The following is a 21,530-nucleotide window of genomic DNA, read 5'->3' on the forward strand; positions in this document are numbered from 1 at the left end:
TTTTTTTATTATTATTTGGCCACACTGCGCGGCTTGCGGGATCTCAGTTCCCCAACCAGGGATTGATCCCGGGCCATCGCAGTGAAAGCGCTGAGTCCTAACCACCGGACCGCCAGGAAATTCCCTCTATATGTTTCATAATTAGGTGAAGATTCATAAGAAAATGACCTTCATTCCGGTTTTGAATGCATCTTCTTCCCTTCAAACACAGGCCTTTGTGCTTTCTGCCCTCTCTGGAAGATGACTCATTTTTCTTTCAGAGTCCATGTAAATGATCAATTCCTCTGGAAACGCCTTCCAATTTTCTAGGCTAGGTAGGACATTTTGTTTTTGTTCTCATAGCCTTGTGTTTTTGTTATCTATTAATGTGTTACAAACCACTCCCAAATTCAGTGGTTTTAAATACCAACAGGGTATTAATTACCATGATTATTTTTGTTGATCAGGTGGTTCTCATTTCTTCATGTGAACTTGACTGAGGTGCTGAGATAGCTGGAAGGTCCTGAGCCCGGCATATCATGCTGGACACCAGCTGGGAGTTCAAGGCCCCTGGTGATCCTCCATGTAGACTGTGCACTTATTCGTAGAATGGCAACTGGGTTCTAAGAAAGTGCATTCCAAGAGGTCTAGTCCCATTGGGCAAGTGCTCATCAAACCTCTGCTGGCACCATGTATATCATGTCCCAAGAATCAAAATTAATTATGTAGCCAAACCATTGTCAACGTGGAAGGGGATTGCACAAGGGCAAACTGCCAGGAGGCCTGGTTCACTGGGGGCCAAAGTCTACCACATCCAGTGAGCCTTTCCTTCATAGGACTCATCATTGTTTTCAATTATATATTTATATGTGTTATTATTTTTCTCTCTCAATAGACTCAAAGATCCATGAAAACAGGATCTTTTTGTTTCTTTGCTAATTATTGTGGAGCAGAACCTTAAACGCAATTTAAAGGTTTTGAAGAAGCCCAAGTGACTGAGAAACTAATACCAGGTGCCATCATGCAGGTCTTGCAAAAGAGATCGGTCCCCAAATGGCCTGCCCACTGTTAGCTGATCACCTACCATGACACTGTTTCGAGGAGAATTGTAGGTATTCTGTTCTCCCTCTCATCTCAAGCCAAGGGAGAGGGATTTCAAAAATTATTTGGAGAACTTAGCATGTGATCCTTGAATTTTGATGCACCATCCCTGCTGACATCCCTTTGTTTGCAGGCACCAAGGTTATTTGTGGGCATCAGACCCTGCAAGGGAATTGTCTCAGGAATGTCCTGCCAGGCATTCCCTCTGAATGAAGTAATCTGAACATGTCCTGGATGGACACCCAATGATGTCTTCTACCAAACGACATGAGCTACATTTTTTGAGTGCTTCTTATATTCAGGGATGTCCCATATATTTTTTCTAATTTGTATGATAACACGGCAAGGTATGTAGGTTTCATTCACATTTTACAGATGAGAAAACTAAGTGAGGTTGAATTACTTGTCTGATGTCCCATAGCTAATAAATAACAGAGCTGTGTTTCGAACCTGGGTCTGAATGTTTTCAAAATTCGTGTCTTTACATAGCACCCCACCGTCATAGTTCAGGCAGACATGGAGGAGATACATCTTCAGAGGCACACACGGAGACCAAGTGTGCGGTATATTTGATAGGAATATCAAATATTCCTTCCTTATAAAAGGAAGGGGGGTAGAAGCAGCATTGGGCAGATGGAGAAGTTGCAATACAGGCTTCAGCAACCCTGCAGGAGCTCTGGAACACATTGTGTCCGTTTGTGTGGCACCCTTCAGGTAGAAGACTGGACCTTCTACCTTCTGCCTTACTCAGGCAAGAGATGCACATTGCCCCTGTGCTAATTTTGTGTCAACTTGACTGGGATACAGGGTGCTCAGATACTTGGCTAAACACTATTTCTGGATGTGTCTGCGGGGGTGTTTCTGGATGACATTAGTGTTTGAACTGGTAGCGTCAGTGAAGCAGATTGCCGTCGCGATGTGGGTGGTCATCATCCCATCAGCTGAGCGGCTGAATAGAAGAAAAGTGCAGGGGAAGGGAAAATTCACTTTCTCTGCCTGACTGTTGAGCTGTGATGTTGGTCTTGTGCACTTGGACTGGGACTTACATCATCAGCTCCTCTGGTTCCCAGGCGTTGTGATTTGGACTGGAATCGACACCACTGTTTTTCCTGGGCCTCTGCCTTGCAGATGGCAGATCATGGGGTTTCTCGGTCTCCAGAATCATGTGAGCCAGCATCTTGTAATAAGTCAATCTCTCTCTCTTTGTATTATCTCTGTCTCTATCTACCTCTATCTCTCTATTGGTTCTCTGGAGAACTCTGACTAATATACCCGGGAAGCACCTGTCCTCAGGGTGCTCTCTGCAGCTGAAACCAGTCTCAAAGTGGCTGGGGGTTACGTGCTAACTTCACAGCCCACAGCTAGGCAGCACATCCTTTCTGCTCTTCACAGCACAGCCCCATGTCTACCACAGCTCTCAGCTATTAATTTTAATTTTGCTTTTGGTATTTTAGTTTTTTGACTTAAAAAATATTATTATTCATGTTTTAATAATATTGTTACCTTGAGATTCATTTAAAAGCTAATCAGATTTGAGCATGGACACCTATATTTAAAATCTGAGTGCCAGTTAAAATGGTAAATTTTATGTTATGTATATTTTATAACAATAAAAAAAATCTATGACTCCTACACATACCTATATGAGAGTCTAATTTCCTTATCGTGGTCCATGAAACCTATCAGTCAGATCTTAAACTATATTTATAAGCTTCTACTACTGATCAGTCCCGCTCCACTTTTAGCCTCCCATCCCTGACTCCCCCTGCTTCTGGACAATGCTTCAGCGATACTCAACTTTTCACTGATCCCCAAATATTCCATCTTCTTCAGCTACTGATGTTTTGCACATCCTAGATTGTCCGCATCACGCTTCCTTGATTTCTCTGCCTGATGAAATCCTACTGACCCTCTTCAAGACAAAATGTAAATATTATTTGACTCTCTGGGCAATTTTGTTTGCTATATCCTTGTGTTTTCCTATTATGTAGCTTCTAAGGATTCTTGGTTTACATATACATGCATGTGTATGATTGCGTTATACATACACGTTTCATCATTTGCACTGTATTAGGATGGTGTTGGCTGCAAGTAACAGAAAAATAGGTCTTGCCCCTCTATTGGCTATACCCCTTTAACCTATAATTCTGTTTTTGTTTGTTTGTTTCTTAAAATCTTTTATTTAATTTGTTACAATATTGCTTCTTTCCTGTGCTTTGGTTTTTTGGCCACGAGGTATGTGGGATCTTAGCTCCCCAACCAGGGATCAAACCCGCATCCACTGCATTGGAAGGCGAAGTCTTAACCACTGGACTGCCAGGGAAGTCCCTATAATTCTGTTTAATGTAAACATTGCAAATTCAGTGGTGGAGATGTTTCAGTTCTTAATTTACTTGACTTCAGTTCTAGTTATCTATTGCTATGTGTGGTACAATAAAGAATTTGTTTGATTTTTATCCAGGTTGCTGGCATAGAGCTTCACAAATCCTTGGAATTTCCTGTATGATAGGAATGTCTTTCTTATGCTAATGAAATGAGTCATGATGGGCCCCCTAGATAGCTTCAGGATGGGGTCTCATTACCAGAAAGAGTAACCACAGGATTAGAAGGTTGAGCCTTTCAGCGCCTCTAAGGAGGGGAGCTGGAGATTGAGTTCAGTCATGTGGTCAAAGATTTAATCAATCATACCCATGGAGTGAAACCCCAATAAAACCTCTGGACCTGAGACTTGGAGGATCTTACTGGCTAGTGAATACGTTGATGTGCCAGGAGGGTGATACGCCCTCATTCCATGGGGAGAGGGCCGGGAAACTCTACACTGGGGACCCTCCTAGATCTTGCCCTGTGTGCACCCATTATAATAAAACTGTAATCCTAAGTATGCCACTTTCCTGCATTCTGTGAGTCACTCTAGGGAATCATCAACCCCGAGGGGGCTGTGGGAACCTCTGAGTTTGTTGTCAGTTGATCAGTAGTAAGCGTGGCCTAGGGACCACCCCCCACCCGACCCCCCTTAGATATGCAGCTGGTGTCTGAAGTGAGAGTTGTCTTGTGGAGGACTCAGCCCTTAACCTGTGGAGTCTGTGCTAACTCTGGGTGGATGTGTCAGAATTGAATTGCCGTACACCCGGTTGGTGTCAGTTGGAGTTGACATGACATACTCTGTAACTTGTATTAACTGTTTAAAATAATTTTTAACAGTTAAAATATTAACAGTTAAAATATTAACTGTTTAAAATAACTGTTTAAAATAATTTAAAATAATTTTTAAAAATCATGATTTCTTAAAAAAAAAAAAAATCATGATTTCTCACAATTCTGTAGGTTGACTGGGCTCAATCGATTGGTCCTCCCTCACCTGAGGTCTCCCGTGCAGGTACAGTGAGATGGCAGCTGAGGCCCGGGCAGGTGATGCCTGGCTGGGATGGCTGAGCATCTCTCTTATCGTTAGCTCGGGCTTTCTCACAGTGTGGTGATCTTGAAGTAGTCAGACTTTTTACGTGGTGGCTGGAACCTTCCAAGGGACAAGGATTGGAAGCTGCAAGTCTCTTAAAGTCCAGGCCTGAAAATGGGCACAGCATCATTTTTGCTGTATTCTACTGGACAAAACAGTCACCAAACCCACCTAGACCTAAGGGGAGGGGACATAGAACCCCACTTCTTGATGGGGTTCTATGAGTGCCAAATAACTGGCCATCTTTAATCTGCCTCATCCTCTCTTTGGCATTTCCCACTGTTTTCCACAAGCGATATGACATCATGTTCCCTGATTTTTCCTTTATCACTGACTCTTCTTCTCTAGTCTCCTTAAGTGCTATCTTGCCCCCACTATTTGAACGTCCTCTTCCTTTTTCTCTCTCACTGCTCATTTACCTTGGAATATTGTATCTACTCTTGTGACTCCAGTCACCACCTTCAGGCTGGTGATGCCTCAGATCTCTATGGACGTCTACTCTAACCCTCTGACTCACACAGCCAAGAAGCCTTTACGACTCATGGGAGAGGTATCTGGATGAGGCTCGTGCTCACCCACCCATGGGCAGAGCCACAAGTTTTGTCCAAAAGGCGGCCAGGTCTTCCTTGTACAGCTTTCCTGAGAGTCTCCTGCTTGTCCAACTGCACCACATTTGTGGCAACCTTCATGAATGACCTCCACAAATGACAGCCTAGGATGACACAGCTCATGGAACCCACAAGTGTCCAAAGGATGTGGCAAGGCTGACTGGCTGAATGAACGAGAATGATTTACACGAATATGTAAAATCTTTCACTGTAGAACCTACATTTAGCGCTTTCCAGATCCTTTGGCTATAAGAAGTGTAGACACAGTTTGTATGTTTCCATGAACTGCACTTCATCATAATTGCACCTTCACAGGTAAGAAGAGAACACCAGAGCAGCCAATGCATGACCCACAGCACTCATTTCTATAGAAACGGCGTTTAGCCGTATCCTTTCTCACAGGCCGTGTGGACATGGCATTCGACAGTAAGAATAAGCTGGTAGTGGTTCCTGAAAGCAAACTTAAAAACAGATAGATTTGAAAGAACAGCTTGCTTAACAAAAAAAGAAATAGGCTATGAACATTGTTTAAGTAAATCCCAATTTTGTTATATGTATGTAACAGTTTGTGTTAATTTTGTTATATTTATACTTGAGTTCTGTGTTGGCAGACCATTTCTGTGTCACCCCACGTATTAACTCTAAGGGGCAAGGACCTATGTTTTGGAATATGGGTCCTCAATTGGTTTCTTTCCCATAATTGGCCCAAATCTGGGACTGGTTCTCCTCTTCAGTCTGTTGTGTAAGCATCGCAGTTTAAGAATGTACCACGATTTGGCATCCTCAGTCTGACACCATCTTCAGTGAAATCCAACAAACATTTGTAAGGCACTGTGTTCCATCCCGTGGAGGATACAAAGAGCCTGGGATGTCAAGATGAATGAGGGAGAGGGGAGTCACAGAAAACTGCAACAGTGCAGCAAGGCGACTGTGGCACACAGACACAGGCTTGCTGCCCTGTGCAGGGAATTAACTGTCGCTTCTCATCTGAGGAGCGAGAGGGATGGGGAAAGGATTCCAGATGGAAGGAGCACAGTAGAGGCACAGAGCAGGAGTTCAGGCTGCGGCTGGGGTGAGGAAAGCCTTGGCTGGAGTACAGAGCATATGCAGGTGGGTACCAAGGAAACCGACCGAACAAAAATGGGGCGGGGGGGGGGACATTGTGGAAAGCATCGTTCAGAGAGAGTTGAGTCATCAAGGCTTTTGAACATAACTAGGGCTCACTCCCAGCCCCCGTTCTGTGACTGTCTCCCGTGGAGTATCATGTCAGCCCTTGATTGCATGGGCGTCTTATTCTCACTCTTCCCTGATGGAAAAGACTCATTTAAAAATAAAAAGCAAAACAAATAAACCAAAAACCCTGTCCTTGAGCTGAATCTCTTTCTAATAACTTTCTCCCTACACGGCCAAGCCCATCAGAACAGGCGAGAAGCTCTGAGTCTGAGTCCCCCACTTCTGATGTATCTATATATCACTATCTCTATATATCTGTAGGTACATTATCTATCTATCTATCTACACACACACACACACACACACACACACACACAAACCCTACTGGTTCCATCTCCTCTGGACAACCTGAACGAATATACCAGTGGATCTCAAACTCCAGTTGCATTCGAATCACTTGTCTTACTCATAATACAGAAGATGCCGTGAGTCCTTTTCTCATAGTTTGGCTTTAGTAAGTCTGGAATTGGGCCTGAGATTTTGCAATTTCCTCAGCTGCTTCTCAGGCACATGGTGAGAGATTTACACGAGAGACACTGGTCTGCATGACGATCTCCTCAATTCTCCTGGATCTGACTCTTGTCTGTAAGGAGATTATTCCCAGATCTATAGCTCTTGGCCAGAGCTCTGCTGAGTGCCAGATCCTTGTAACTGTCTGTTAAACATCTCAACTACTTGTTCCTTAAGCAGCTAATCTCACCATTTCCCCTGTAACATCTTTTCTTAGTTCCCATTTCAGTGAATGATACCAACATGTACCCATTCCTTCAGAGGAGGGAGCTGGGAGTCCTGCTGAATCCCTGCCGCCCACTTCTCCATGTCCTCAGCATCTTTCATATCTTCTCTACCTTTCCACACCGCTGCCACGGTCTGAACCTCCCACTCTGTGGAGCCTGGGCAGCAGTAATGAGCTCCACCCTGCCCCCTGTCTCTTGTCCCCTGCCCTCCCAATCCAATCTCCACTGCTTTGCCAGGTCCATTTTCTAAAATCAAATCTGATCAAGGTTAAACCCTTTAATTGCTTTACAGCCCACAGAATAAAGCCTCCGTTCCCAGGATGACGTAAAAGCCCTCCTCCATACCTAGCCCTGCTCTGCTTAGTGAATGCCTCCCTTCCCAGATAGGCCTGTGCTATGTCCAGCTGTTTGTAGCTATGTAGACACATGGGGCTGCTTTTGGCATATTCATGGTCCTGTTAAACTGATCTGACTTCCTAGAATGTGTCCTCTGCCATCTTCATGCAAAATATCCTTTTGCTGCTCATCCTTCAAGACTCAAGAATCATCTTTTCTGCCAGGTCTCTTCTGATATTCCTATAGGTAAACTCACATTTTTCCAGTCTTACTTTGATCATAGCCTCTGGAATACTTTATTGCATTTTTTAATTTACATGTGTAACAGTAAATAAATGGCAAATAATTCCTATTAGATTGGGAATTAATTGTTCACTTTTATATCCTAAGTACTCAGCACAGAGTGTGACATATAGTATAAATGTATGTTTGTTCCTATTGAATAAATAAATGAATTTATTATAGTGGAAAGAACATTGTTCTAAATAAGGTCTGAGGATCTAATATATAACATCGTGACTGTGGTTGATAATACCATATTGTATAATTGAAATTTGCTAAGGGGGTAGACTTTAAATGTTCTCACCACCCCCAAAAGAGAAAAAATATATAAATATGTCTATGAGGTGATGGATGTGTTAATTAACTAGGTGGGAGGAATCTTCACGATGTGTACATATATCAAATCGTCACAATGTGCACTTTATCTTACAACTTTATTTGTCAACTATATCTCAGTAAAAGTGGAGGAAAAAAAAGAAAGAACATTGTTCTGGAAGTTCAATTACATGAGTCTACTCCTGGCTCAACCACTAATTCTTACCTCGGACAAGTCATTAACTCTCGTGCAGTACAGATAGCTTTGGGATTCGCTGGAAAGGAAGTGGTAAAAACAGCAAACGATGGCAGAACTGGCATGCAGATCCTACTGTGACTATCATGAGCCCCTCTAAAAATTCTTATCAATGCTCAGTTTATGTACCAATAATCCATGTTGTGCTGAGGTCGCAAGGTTTGGAATCCTAAAAGAATTGGGGCAAAGCGTAACTCATGGTGCAGAAATAATACAGATCTCCTTCCTGCCAATCCAGAGGGTATGAGAGGAGAGACTTCAGGGTAAACAGAAGTCGAGGCGGGTGTCCAGCCAGCAGGGGAGCAGAGGGGCCTCTTACCACACAACGCGCATCTGCTGTGGGACTGGGAAGGGGCTTCCCTTGCCTCACGCGCAGGGCACACGACCACAAGGCTGCCCCATCACTGATAATGAATCAGGCACCCTGGCTGGCAGTTGGCTTTTCTGATTCTATCCTAGGTTTAGGGTAGATCTGTTGTGTGAGAGGAGCCCTGTGCTCAGGCTTCCTTTCACTCAGCCGCTGGGGGAAGCAAATGAAAAGAAGTAGGGCTCTCGGCTGACCTCTGCTTTGCTTCCTTTCCCTTCATGGCACCATCTCCCTGAAAGATTAAGAAGCGCTTTCTTCCTGAAGCTTGGTTGGCCACGTCCCCCTTTCTTCGGAAGCGGGGAGGGAGAAGGTCTTACGTTTTAGGCTTAGACGTTACCATAACAACAACAACGAAACAGCAGTAGCAGCTACTGTTTGGAGGACAGATACTGTTTTCCAGGCTCTGTGCTAACCATTTGGCACATGCTGCCTCATTTACTACCCGTGATAACCCTAGGGGATGAGGACACTTTTTATCTTCCTTTACAGATGAGTAAATAGGCTCAGACAGATTAAGGAAGCTGCCTTAAGCCACACAGCTGGTTAAGAGGCAGAGCCAAGGAACAACCCAGGTCTGTCTGACTCCAGATTCCTCCTAACTGAGGAGTCTTCTCCTGAACTATCCCAATTCTATAGCATACACTCAAAAATTGATATTGGTGATTCTGTATTCCTTGAATTCAAATCTTTGAATTGATCGAGCAGTTATATGCACAGACATGTACATGACTTATAAGAAAACTATGACAGGGGGCTTCCCTGGTGACGCAGTGGATAAGAATCCGCCTGCCAATGCAGGGGACACAGGTTTGAGCCCTGGTCCGGGAAGATCCCACATGCTGCAGAGCAACAAAGCCCATGCGCCACAACTACTGAGCCTGCGCTCTAGAGCCAGTGAGCCACAACTACTGAAGCCCACATACCCAGAGCCCGTGCTCCGCAACAAAGAGTAGCCGCAGCTCGCCGCAACTAGAGAAAGCCCGCACGCAGCAATGAAGACACACACAGACAAAAAATAAATTAATTAATTTAAAAAAAAACAGTAATGCATTATTAAAAAAAGAAAACTATGACAACTTGAAAATATAGGTCCTTGGATTTTTCTGATTAAAAAAGCCAAAGCCCAACCAACCAACCAAGAACCCCCCAAAACCAATCAACTAATAAAAACCTCTTATGTTAGAAACTTTGTCCTAAACAGAATGGCATTCTAAATACTGGTGAAGCCACAGGTTCATGGATTTGTGAGTCATCTGGTGAATCATTTTTCACCTCTAAAGGGCACTCCATTTCCAAACACTTTATCAGTGAGAGATTAATGCATGAGCTCTGAAGTCTTAAGAATTATTCACTATATGTCTTACTTGCTCATCAGCTGAATATTTTCTCCACCTATGGTTCTGATCAGTCACTGCTTCAAATATGTTGTTTCCAGTGATAATGTTGTTCATTCCCTACTCATACAAGTTCATTTCTTCTGAGCCCTGTCTCCCACCGAGTGCCTCTTTTAAAAATTGTTCTTGTGAGTAATAATCTTTCACTGCCAACTGCTGTGATTCATGGGTGAGGGCAAGCCTGGAAGGTGAAGAAAAGACATTCTTATTTTTACCTTAGTGTGGCTATTCCAACACTGCCTTCCGAGTCATCCCTCCCACCTACACCCCCATGCTCTGAAGATACCTGATAGTTTGCTGTTGAAATTGTGAGATCTGTGAGTTACAGGGAAAGATTAAGCCCATTCCCTGTCTAAACACTGCATCAATCCAGATCCAGATGATTCAGCCAGAAGGACGGGCTACACCTGTCAGCCCCAAGGGCCAGCTATTACTCCCCAGGCTTGGGAAGCATCAGTACCTCGAGGTTGCAGACCCTCTTGGCTTATCTTTATCCCTTTGAAATTCAGTAGCCAGGTTCCACCCTGCTGCCATCCACAACTGATCTGGAATTCCCACAGGACACAACCGTAAAAGTTGCCCCCAGGCTCGCAGTTGTGGCACTTGGGCCCAAGAGGAGACAACTTCCCTCAAGTCAACTTTGTAATTCTAACCAGTCATTCTTACTGAGTAGGTGCTAACATTTATAAAACCGTTATTAAGGTGGGGATCCCCTCTGCATTTAGGGGGCGTGGGACAAAGCTTTGGCATCCCACCAGTGCTTCTGTGTCCCTGTGGTAGTCTCTGGACGCTGCCTCAGTCCCCCTGCAGGAAGAAGGGATTTATTTGTGTCCATGCTGTCTTCAGGAATCACCTCAACTGAGGAGAGCTGCCTTGCCCATCATGGTAGATGTCTAGTGACCGAAGGAGAGCAGGGTGTGAAGACAGGTTCCCTACCCATCTTGGGCTCTGCTCTGAAGGGTGACCAGAGCTCCAAGCTCTGGAACCTCACACCTCTCCCCTCAAAACTGCTCTACCTTCTGTCTTTCTTACCTTGATGAATAAGTCATGCAGCCACCCATCCAGCTCAGATGCCAGAGCCCTGGCAGTCACCTACGCGTCCCCTCTCTTTACTGCCCCATCCAGTCACCACGTCCTTTTTAGTGACTGTGTTGTGGACATTTGTCATTTGAAAAAAAAAATTATTAATTTTTTTTTTTTTTTTGGCTGTGCTGCGAGGCTTGCGGGATCTCAGTTCCCCAACCAGGGATTGAACCTGGGCCACCACAGTGAAAGCACCGAGCCCTAACCACCGGACCGCCAGGGAAGTCCCTTAAAATTTTTTTATATGAAGAAACTTTGATTCTTTTTTTAAAATTGAGATTTCATTGATGTATAATATATATATTTAATTTTTAAAGTTTTGTTTTTATACATTAAAAGTTGACATATACCACAAAGTTACACTTTGCTAGGGCTTCTTCCAGAATCTTAGGAGATATCCCATACAAATGAAGTGACCAGAAACATATATTTTATTAGCTGCATAGTAAACCCCACTCTGAGTACAACTTACTGGGCATTTGTTACCTGATAGACATTGAATTAGACACTTTATTATCTCATATCTGTTATGTCATATTTCATATTATCATCCTATTTATTTATTTTATTGAAGTATAGTTGATTTACAAAGTTGTGTTAGTTTCAGGTGTACAGCAAAGTGATTCAGTTATACATGCATAATTATATATTCTTTTTCAGATTCTTTTCCTTTATAGGCTATTATAAAATATTGAGTATAGTTCCCTGTGCTCTAGTATAGAGTAGGTCCTTGTTGGTTATCTATTTTATATATAATAGTGTGTATCTGTTAATCCCAAACTCCTAATTTATCCCTCCTCCCCCCTTTCCCCTTTGGTAACCATGGGTTTGTTTTTTATGTCTGTGGATCTATTTCTGTTTGGTGTTTAAGTTCATTTGTATCATTTTTTTTTTAGATTCCACATATAAGCGCTATCATATGATATTTGTCTTTCTCTGTCTGGCTTACTTCACTTAGTATGATGATCTCTAGGTCCATCCATGTTGCTGCATATGTCATGTTTGATGTACAATACTATGTGAATTTCAGGCGTACAACAGAGATTCATGGTTTTTAAAAGTTATGCTCCATTTAAAGTTATTATAAAGTAGTGGCTGCATTCCCAGTACTTTACAGTATATCCTTGCAGCTTATTTATTTTATACGTAGTAGTTTGTACCTCTCAGTCCCTTACCCCTACATTTGTCATTTTCTTGATGGTTCAGGCTCTGACTTCCGTTTCCATTTGGGGGAATTCTGCATCGTGTGAGATTCGGTGAAGCCAGGACTCTGCCCTCCGCTTTGGAAGCCAGGCTCTCTCTCTTTCCATCCCTGGTAGCTCTGGTGCAGGCACGTGACAGGCAGTTGGCTAATTGGATGCTTTCTTTGGCATTTTAAATTCGGTTTCCCATTCCACTCTTGGCCCTTCAATTTCTTTTCTGTAGACGAATCATTTAGAAATATAAGTCAGACCATGTCACTCCTTGCTCAAAATCTTCTAATGCCTTTCCATCATATGTGATACCAAATTCAAAGTCTTTATTGCAACCCCCAAGGTCCTCCACGATCAACGAGTGGCTGATTCTCTGTGTTCATGTCCTATTGCTCTTCCCCTGGCCCATCTGCTCCAGCATCCTTACTGTTCCTACAGCTTGCCAAGTACACACTTTGTATCTGCTGTCCCTCAGGCTGAAAGGCCCTTCTCACTGATTTTTACATGGTTCACTCTCTCTCTTTTTAAAAATATTTATTTATTTATTTTGGCTGTGCCGGGTGCACGTGGGATCTTTTAGTTGCAGCATGCGAACTCAGTTGCGGCATGCATGTGGGATCTAGTTCCCTGACCAGGGATCGATCCTGGGCCCCCTGCATTGGGAGCGTGGAGTCTTACCCACTGGACCACCAGGGAGGTCCCCATGGTTCACTCTCTTAATGCCGGTTTTATTCAAATGTTTACAGAGAGGCTTTCTATGACGCCTCCTGTGCAAAATAGTCACCCCCTTCCCAAGTCCATCTCTGACCCCTAACCCGACTTTATTTTTCTTCAAAGCACCTCCCACCATCTGATGTTATACTGTTTACTTCTTTGTTTACTGGTCTATTTTGTATCTTTCCCACAAGAATGCAAACTCCCTGATGGCCAGGATGCAGTATATCTGTATCTAGCCCTGGTGTATGGTAGGTAAGAAAATAGTCACTGAATGAAAACGTGGTAGGGTCAATGGCTTGGGAGCCTCAGTGGGCTCACAGAATTGCTGCAATGGAATTTCAAGAGGCTTTCTCAACAAGGAAGCTGTTGGTATTTTGAGTGGTACTGCTTCACACATGGCAGGACATTCAGCATTCTTCACCCTTAGCCGTGACATGCCAGCAGCACCCCTTGTCACCTGATGCTATGGTCTGACTATCCAGCCCCTCCAAATTCACATGTTGGAAGCCAAACACCTGATTTTTTTTTTTTAATTTTTATTGGAGTATAGTTGATTTACAATGTTGTGTTAGTTTCCAGTGTACAGCAAAGTTAATTAGTTACACATATACATACATCCACTCTTAATTTAAGACTCCTTTCCCATACAGGCCATCACAGAGTATTGAGTAGAGTTCCGATGGTGTTAGAAGCTGGGGCCTTTGGGAGGTGATTAGGTCATGAGGGTGGAGCCCTCATGAATAGGATGAGAGCCCTTACAAAAGAGACCCCACAGAGCTCCCCAGCCCCTTTTGCCATGTGAGGACACAGCAAAAAGTCTGCAAAAAGGAGAGAGCCCGCACTTGGCCGTGCTATTTCCTTGGACTCCCAGCTTCCAGAACTGTGAGAAATGAATTCTTGTTTTTTGTAAGCTACCAGGTCTGTGGTGTTTGTCATGGCAGCCTGAACGGACTAAGACATCCACAACCAAAATATTGCAACATGTTTCCAGATTTCCCCTTGGAGGGAAGGTGCAGGGCAGCCCTTGACAGAGTACCAGTAGTAGAGGAAGTGACTGGAAGTACAGGAGGCTGTGATCAGAGACTCAGATGCTCTTGTTTTTTCATTGTTCATATTTCTATCTTGGCTCATTCATTTCCACCTCGGTCCCTCCTACTAACCTCTGAGTTCTTTGAGGGCAGGAATCATGGTTTGTCTGAGTGTATTAGCCCATTTGAATACATGAATGTATATGTACATGTATATGTATGTGTGTGTGTGTGTGTGTGTGTGCGCGCGCGCGCGCATATATTTGTATTTATATCTTTTCCCTTTTGGGCCGCCTGGCCTCCACAGCTCAGTTCTTTTCCCCACCCTCTGACCACGAGGCATCACTCAGCAGATAGAGTAAGACAAAGCAGGGACTCTGACATAACGCACACTGGCCCTTGTGGGACCATCTGTCCCAGCCGTGAGCCCGAGTCTGCTCTTGTCACTACGGGTGTGATTATCTCCATTTTACAGGTGAAGAAATTGAGGCTCATCTTTACCTGCCACTCATTGATTGATAACCAATCGGTCCTTGTAACCCAACCTTTGCTCTCGCCTCCATTCCGAAAAGCTCTTCCTCAGCCTCAAGTCATGATTTTATAGAGAAGGCTCTCCAGGAAGGAGGAGAAGGTGCTGATAGCAGTGTCATTATTTTAGGTTGGGGAGACTGATAGACCTGCAGTCGTGCCCTCAGCCTGTGCTAAGTGACCTTGAGAGTGACCTTGGAGTTGGAGCAGCCGCTGCGGCTGGCAGTCACTTGCAGCTGATTCTGCTGCTTTGTCTCGTGAGATGTGAAGTGACCTGACCTCCACTGACCTAACGAGTGATGTAGCTGGGACAGGAATTCAGTATTCCCTTCTTGGTCTCACCAGATTCTCTGTGTGCTTGGTGTCTTCTTGACTTCAAATGTGCCTTGTCTGATAGGACCTGAATCTCCATCACCTTCAATTGTCAACTCCTCTGGCCCCAGGCGTCCCAGTGGCTGCCTGGAGCACAGACAGTCCCATGTGCTCTGTTACTAGGGCTCTAGGGCTTTTGTCCCCATATTCTTTTACCTTGGTGCCTTGGGCAGGAACATGTATAAACCCTTTGAGTTTAAGGTTTGGAGAGGCTTGGGAGACCCTCAGCCAATTTTCTTAGTCTAGACCCACACCCTCCTTTTTGCCCTTGAACTGAGGCACAAAAAATATGAGTTCTTGTCCTTCAGGCCTGAACAAAGTGGCCCCCTTTCCCCACAGCAGTGTTTTTTAAACTCTGGGTCATGACCAATTCGAGAGTTGTAAAGTCAATTTTTTACAGTTGACCAGCATTAAAAAAATGAATAGAATAAAATTTAAACTATAAAAGTGGTAGTGAAGCTCTGTTCTATGAAGTTTTTTTTCAGTCATGTGTGTGTATGAATGTGGCTATGTGTGTGTGTGAGTGTATCCTGCATCACAGTTCAAAATGTATTTCTTATTACATTTTATAGTAAAAAAAAAAGGGGTTCTCACCTTGCAGGTGATGATTTTGATTTGGTAGAACACAGAGCAATATGCCACTAAAAGCATATCAGTCTCTGGAGGGAGCGCGATAGGTATGTGCGTTTATTTATTTATTATTTTTGGCTGCGTTGGGTCTTTGTTGCTGCTGGCGGGCTTTCTCTAGTTGCAGCGAGCAGGGGCTACTCTTCGTTGAGGTGTGCGGGCTTCCGCTTGTGGTGGCTTCTCTTGTTGCAGAGCACGCAGGCGCGCAGGCTTCAGTAGTGGCACGTGGGCTCTAGAGCGCAGGCTCAGTAGTTGTACGCAGGCTTAGTTGCTCCTCGGCATGTGGGATCTTCCTGGACCAGGGATTGAATACATGTCCTCTGCATTGGCAGGCGGATTCTTAACCACTGCACCACCAGGGAAGTCCCGGTATGTGTGATTTTGTTATTTTATTTTATTAAGTATAGTTGATTTACAGTATTATGTGATACAGTTATACAAATATATACATTCTTTTTTATACTCTTTTCTATTATGGATTATCACAGGGCACTGAAGATAGTTCCCTGTGCTATACAGTAGGACCTTGTTGTTTTGTATGTGTGTTTTCAAAGTTCCTGATTAAAACATACCTGCCCTGCTATTTCCGTAGTGTGCCTGCACGTGCGTGTACTCTCTCTCTCTCTCTCTCCCCCCCACCCCACCCCAATGTTCTTTTTTTTAAAAAAAATAAATAAATTTATTTATTTATTTATCTATCTGTCTTTGGCTGCTTTGGGTCGTCGTTGCTGCGCACAGGCTTTCTCTAGTTGTGGCGAGCGGGGGCTACTCTTTGTTGCGGTGCACGGTCTTCTCACTGCGGTGGCTTCTCTTGTTGCGGAGCACGGGATCTAGGCACACGGGCTTCGGTAGTTGTGGCTCATGGGCTTAGTTGCTCTGCGGCATGTGGGATCTTACCGGACCAGGTCTTGAACCTGTGTCCCCTGCATCGGCAGGTGGATTCTTAACCACTGCACCACCAGGGAAGTTCCCCCCCACACCCATACGCCCCTCTGCTGTTCTTGAGAACAACAATATCTTAACCATCTGGATAGCCCCTTATTCCTGAAACAGTGCCTGGCGCTCAGGGGTACCCAATAAATGCTTATAATTGTCAAATGACAGAGCTTCGAAGGTTAAAAGGTGGAATCTATGTAGTTTTCTTTCACCATGCCCAGCACACACTTGGCACTTCATAAATCACTGGGTGTGATCGTGATGACTTATGGAAAACAAAAGTACAATCATGAGACGCTGCGTGAATCAAAGGCACAGGTGTGATGAACAGCCGCAGAGCGGGGCCGGCCTTCACAACAGAACAAAGCTCTCTTCCCCCTCAGTGCACTTCAACAAACCCATCCAAACCAGGAAACCTCAGGGACAGAGTGGCTGTCATCTCCCTAAGTAATAGAGCCTATCTCCTCTTAACCTTTGTGACCCTCAAAAACCAGTAAATTCCTTCTTTTATCTATCCCAAATCCTTTATATTACCCCCTAAGCCAATTTTCTGTTGTACTGTATTCAATGGGAATTGAAAACAGCTGGTCACCATCTGCTGTAGATTAATTCTTCATGTACTTGAAGCCTATAATTAGGTCATTCCTCAGCCTTCTCTTCTCCAGGCTAAATATCTTCTTTCTTTTAGCCCTTCCCCAAAGGTTTTATTTTCCAATTATTTAATTGTCTTCCTAGTGTTACTCTCAGCGTCAGGCTTTCTGTTCTCCATACACCTCAAGTGGAGAAGGCTGATTAGTGTGAAGGGTTATGGGTGTTGAAGGTCACCACTGCCACTTTTGAGGAGTCTTTTCTTCCGTGAGTTGTTTATTTTCAGAGGGCCATTTAGAAATGAACAGCAGCCTTTGACTGCCACAGTGAAATTGGAAACAGAGTAATCAGACGGTTGTGCTTTGCTTCCACCCTAATTCCAGATACGCTGGACAGTCGCCTTGACTTTGCACCCCGAATCTGTGAGATGCCAGTGCAAACCTACAGGGAGTAATTTCACTCTGGATTACGGGTGCATCACTAGAACAGCATTTTGGAAGTGTCTTGGAAGCCTGGAAGGTCAGTGACAGCTGGAGACAGATTTTTAACTTTAAGCTCAGGAAACAAGCGTCTGGTAGAGAGAAGTGTTCTCCCTCTTAGGTCCAGGAAATATCCTGCATGTGGAATAACCCCGGTGTCCAATCACCATTCTCCAAGGCAGTGGTTTTTACTTTTGTTCTTTCTGGAATTATGTATATTCAACCCATTGCCTGGTATCCAGATTTTTAAATGAAATACAGGAATATTTTGTGGATCCATCAATTTTTGAAATGATTGAAATCATATCTTCACTTCTGGGGCTTTCTGCTCTGTCTCTCAAAAGTGTGTTGGACTTTTGGTTGGAAGAAGTTACCCTCTGCTTATCTGTCCTTAAAAGACTCCATCATTACTCAGAAATGATGGCCAGACTAGGTAATATTCTTCGCCTAACTCTATTGACTATCCCCTCCAGCTGCACGCACCATGACTAAGCCAGAAACAGCCCCTAATGCATGGATTCTGTGATTTCATGTGCACAGTCCCTTCATGAGGTACATAGCATCACCCTCATTTTCACAGATGAGACAGATACAGAGAAATTGTTTTTAAATGTGTTTACGGTGGCTTAGGCAGCAGAGCTGGGATTTGGACCCAGGTCTGGTTGGTCTCTAGTGTCATCATGGCCGCCTCTGCATGCTTGTTAAACTGCAGACATCAGGATCCCATGCTCAAATTCTGAGTTAGGAGATGGGGCCCAGGTACCTGCCTTTTCAGTCAAATAACCCAGCAGAGCTGATGCAGGTAACCCAAGTCCCATGCATACAAAAACACTGTCTAACTTGGTCCCTGAATTAGAAAATTTAGGTCGCTGTTCCTCAAACTCTGTCATACATCTACCCAGGAGCTTGGTGAGAAGAGGTCTGGCTTCCACTCCGCAGCTACTGAGTCAGAAGCAAGGAAGGGTCGAGTCCAGATGCTGTATTGTTTAGTTTTTAATATTTGTTTATTTATTTATTTATCTGTTTATTTGGTTGTGCCGGGTCTTAGTTGCAGCATGCGGGATCTCTAGTTGCAGCATTCAGACTCTCAGTTGCAGCACGTGGGATCTAGTTCCCTGACCGGGAATTGAACCTGGGCCCCCTGCGTTGGGAGCACGGAGTCTTAACTGCCCGACCGCCAGGGAAGTCCCTGGACGCTGTATTGTTAACGTGCAGCCTGGGGTATATTCTGGGTCACTCTGAAGTTTGGAAACCACTGGTGTGAGTCTTCCTGCCAGAGGTATCTTATGCCCAGCACTTCTAGATGCTTTTGTGGGAGATGGAGGCTGGTAGGGTGGAAGATGGGATGGTATGGGCTTAGAGCTCTTGGCTTCCTGAATGTGGAAGGAGCTCTTGGCTAAGGAAACAGTGGGGAGATCACCCCTGAGAAAGCCTGCTTCCTTACCTCCTACAGAAGAAACTTTAACCCTAAGGATGAAAAGCCAAGTGTTGCATTTGATATCAGAAGTCCAGCGAAGGGATAACCATCCGTTATGATGTCGTAGCAGGTAGTGTTGCCTTGGCAACATAGCAGGAGACTTACCGAGGAGATAGAAGAACAGATGGGCAGGTGTCATTCCTCGGAGAACACAGGGGTGACAGAGGTTTACTAAAATGAGCAACGTAAAAAAATACTTGGCACCCTGAGAAAACCAGTCATAGAAGATGAAAGCTTAGAAGATTTGGTTTATGAATATATTTTAAATCTACAAAATAATGTTTTAACAGCAGCGTCAGAAGAATCCTCACAGACGTCTGAGAAATCTTCGTTCTATGGACCCTCCTTTGCAAGCAGCTTTCTAGTAAGTCACATTCTGTACCATATGCTAGTAATATACTGTGTGAGGGAAAATGAGGCGAGGGTTTGCACTTAAAAGCCAAAGCTACACAAGGATAATTAAACTGTCACTGGATGACCCGAAGAGAATTGATTGAATTCAGCACAGCAATTTCTTGAGTCAGTATGTATCAGGTAAATAGATGGAAATAAGTTTGAAGGTTCATGCACACTCGTATTTAAATTTCCGTATTATAATATTTATAGGCGATATTTAAAAATGGATCTAATTTTAATTCCCTAGATGAATTGTGACTCCTATTTAATTCATTTTTACTTTGAACCAAGGAAAGGTTATTACTTGACACTTCAACATCTATACTCCATCAATTCCTCAAATGCATAATAACCTAATGAAGATTATGGGGGGGGCCCTCCCTACTTCAGTAATTCAACTTCACTAGTTCCTTAAGTACACAATTACTAAATTTAAATCATTTAAAAGGAAACATATGCAATCTATAAAAATGTTTATCCTATCACTTGATAGAGATCAAGCAGGTTTTCTGCCAAGTTAGGCAGTAAACAGATGCTGACCTTATCAGATAGGGCATGGAAATTCCTCACATTTTTCTTGGTTGAACTGGTCTGTGAGCTCTAAGGATGGGAAAAAGAATGACACCTTATGCACGTGAATGAATCCCCTCTGGATACTCCTTGGGATACCCTGAGAGACTGAATCCTTCCTATAGACGGGAGTATTCCCAGTTCTTGTTGGGCTGCTTCCCAGATCCTGTGCAATCCTACCCTTTCTCCTCCTGACTCCCTGTAATTTACCTATTCTAACGTCTCCTTTTGCTTCAGAGCCTGGTAAATGGTAAATGGAACACCTTCCGATCAGAGCATCTCTCTGCCTTTCTTTGGAGGCATCTGATTTTTCCTTATTCCCCTGTCGTCTCATAACCGCTCTGGGTCCCTGTGTTCCACTCTGCATCACAGATGACATCTTCAGTCTTCCCAGGATGAATTTCCCACACTGCTTCCTCCTGTGAGAAGTGGAGCCCCTGAAATCCAATTCTGAAGCAGGCAGATTTGCTCAGGGCATCGATGGAGAGCTGAACTAAGCTCATGGCTGTGTGGGACCCACGCTGTTTATTCCTGATCACCAAAATCCCACCCTTTCCTTATGTCAGCACTAAGGAAGGTAGTTGTGGGGAAAATTGAGACCCGCTTTTACAGTGTGACCAAGTGAGAAAGTTATGGAATAACCTCAGTAAATACTTACCACTTAGGGGTTTTCCTGGAGGTCAAGTGGTTAAGACTTTGCCTTCCAATGCAGGGGGTGCAGGTTCGATCCCTGGTTGGGGAGTTAAGATCCCACATGCCTCATGGCCAAAAAACCAAAACATAAAACAGAAGCAATATTATAACAAATTCAATAAAGACTTAAAAAAAATCCACATCAAAAACAAAATCTTTAAAAAAACCCAACAAACACCTCCTACCTAGAACATAGAAAAAGGAGAAGAGCCATTGTTGGTGATAAGCCCAGAGCTCATGCCTTCTATTGCTGATAAATTACAGGATCCCAGAGTCTCGGGGTCACCTCATTGCTGGCAGTGGAGTCAGTTCTCTGGTTAGCGGATCTGGAAGTATCAGGTTCTGACTCCTGGGTGCCCTTGTCCAGTGCCTTTTCAGGGCCATTGGAGAGTTGCACATGGGATGATGTGGGGTGTGCTCAAAGCAGTTCACTTTCTGTTGGTGCAAATACTTGGGCCTTGGGATTGCTTTAGAAAATGAGAAATTGTGGGCTCTCCTTCACTAGATCTGAGTTTCTCTGGTTTTTGTTTTTCTTTCCTATTTCTGGCAATGCAACTCCCTTAAATCATTATTTTAAATTCCAGGACTCCATTTGCTCATAACCACTGGCAGAAATCCTGTGTGTCTGTTGCCCAACATGGGGTCAGGTCATGCTCTCCCATGCCCCTGGCTTTCAACTGGAGAGATGAGTTTTCTTCTTTTTAAAAATATTTATTTATTTTATTATTTTTGGTTGAGTTGGGTCTTCATTGTTGCGCACGGGTTTTCTCTAGCTGCATCG

Source organism: Pseudorca crassidens, chromosome 17 (assembly GCF_039906515.1).
Source record: "Pseudorca crassidens isolate mPseCra1 chromosome 17, mPseCra1.hap1, whole genome shotgun sequence".
Classification (NCBI taxonomy): Eukaryota; Metazoa; Chordata; class Mammalia; order Artiodactyla; family Delphinidae; genus Pseudorca; species Pseudorca crassidens.